Here is a 1,933-nt window from a genome sequence, read left to right as displayed (position 1 = left end):
TGGGGACTTCCTAGCGAAAACCATAAGGCCTGCTAGACAAATTCTAAAAGAGCTGTAACACTATTTTTTATTATTAATATTATTCTTAATTGACAAATCATAATTGTATACATTTTTGAGAAAGAGTATGATGTTTTGATATATTGTTGGGGCTCAGAAAACTATAACCCAAAATGAAGGCCTCAGCAGCAGCCTCAGAAGCAGAAGCTTTTCCCTGACCTCCTGCCCTTCTGTCTCTGATCTGTCATTCTCCCTCAAGCTTAGCCACAGAAACTAAAATCTCTCTTCCCCAAGGCAGGTCATAAAAACCAGAACCCCTTTTCCCCAAAGCCAGCTGTAAAACCTACAAATATTATTGTAGCTCCCCTCACCCACCCCATTCCACAAGGCTTTTTGTATGAAAACTGGCCATTTATGGTCAGAAATTATCTGCCCTCCTTTGTTTGACTATAGGTCATAAGATCCCTATTCCAGAGAGGGACCTGCCCCATACCGAGAAGGAAGGAATGCTGCTCAGAGAGGCCAAGAAGAATCTGGACAGACAGGCCTTTCTGGGTTTCCCTACTGTGTTTATTATCATTAGATCCTACCCTTCATGTCCAATCATTTCTACAAGGCTGTCCATACTTTATAGAACCTTAAAAACAATGGACAATTTCCCCTGTATCTTTAGGCCTTCATTTTGAAGGGCTCCCATGTGATGTACAACTATGATCAATTTTTTTTTCTCCTATTAATCTGCCTTTTAGTCAGTGATTTTTCAGCAAACCTTCAGAGGGTGAAGGGGAAGCTTTCCTTTACTCTGTAATGTAATTCAAGGAGTGTTTCTTTCTTTTTCTTTTTTTGCCTTCACTCTGTTGCTGAGGCTGGAATGCAGTGGCACCATCCCGGCTCACTGCGATCTCCATCCCGGCTCACTGCTGTCTCCACCTCCCAAGCTTAAGCCTCATGTCTCACTCAGCCTTCCAAGTAGCTGGAACCACAGGTATGCACCACCACGCCCAGCTAATTTTTGTACTTTTCGTAGAAGGGGTTTTACCCTGTTGGCGAGGCTGGTCTGGAACTCCTGGACTCAAGTGATCCGCCCACCTTGGCATCCCAGAATGCTGGGATTTTCATGTGTGGGCCACCGTGCCTGGCCCCTTGCCTCTATAGTGTGTACTGAAGGAGTTCAGTAAATATCATCCCAAATATTTGCCGCATTGTAAATATGCCGCATTGTCATGCTGATTAATTCATGCTAAAGTCATTTGGGAAATAGCAAATGCACAGAGGGGCTTTTTCTGAATATCTTTTATTTGATTAAATGCAGATTCTCCAGGAGAAGGAAGTTAATTAATCATGAAAATCCTTCCTAGGCATTTTTATCTATCTTGGGAAGATTAACAGCAACAGAAGTGGAATGGAGAAGAGACTAGAAATTGGCTCCTCGTCCAGATAGGCCACTATCTACTCTGAAAGCCCATTCCTGTTTTCATTATCGTACTCTTCCTAGGTCGCTCCAACTCCCCTTTCTCCTTACTCCTCTATTTAAATAGAGAAAGAATTTAAGTTGTAGAGAGTTGATAAAATGCTGAATGGTTCCGAGTGATGAATGTGGAAAGGAGGTGGGGAGAGAGGAAAGCTAGTCTTAATACCCTTTTCCTCCAAACCTGAGCAGTTCTTGGCCAGAGAAATAGTCTCCCACACAAGGAGTTTCGTGGCATCTCTAAGAAATTCTGAGATTAGAAAATCTCTGTAGTTGGCATCCAAAAGAATAAAATGGGCAACTGAGGACTAATAATTTGAGGAATTAGAAAGTTTAAGTTCTATCCACCACTCGCCCTGGCTGCCATCACCTCATTTTATGTCATTTACTGGATTGTCTGTTCTTCCTGGTCTCTTTTTCCTCAACTAAAAGTGATTTCTAAAGTCTCTTCCAGAATAAATAGTT

At 42.1% G+C, this 1,933-nt stretch overlaps 1 non-coding gene across 1 annotated transcript; it reads right to left on the bottom strand.

Moving 5' to 3' along the window:
- Positions 1-63, bottom strand: LOC112428346 (U7 small nuclear RNA). Its single transcript, XR_003020386.1, has one exon. It is a non-coding gene; the product is annotated as a U7 small nuclear RNA (small nuclear RNA).
- Between the last annotated feature and the right edge of the window lie 1,870 nt (positions 64-1,933).

The sequence above is a fragment of the Macaca nemestrina genome, chromosome 5, assembly GCF_043159975.1.
Source record: "Macaca nemestrina isolate mMacNem1 chromosome 5, mMacNem.hap1, whole genome shotgun sequence".
NCBI classification, from domain to species: Eukaryota; Metazoa; Chordata; class Mammalia; order Primates; family Cercopithecidae; genus Macaca; species Macaca nemestrina.
The sequence above is the reverse complement of the archived record's forward strand: the minus strand, read 5'-3'. Positions and strand labels throughout refer to the sequence as shown.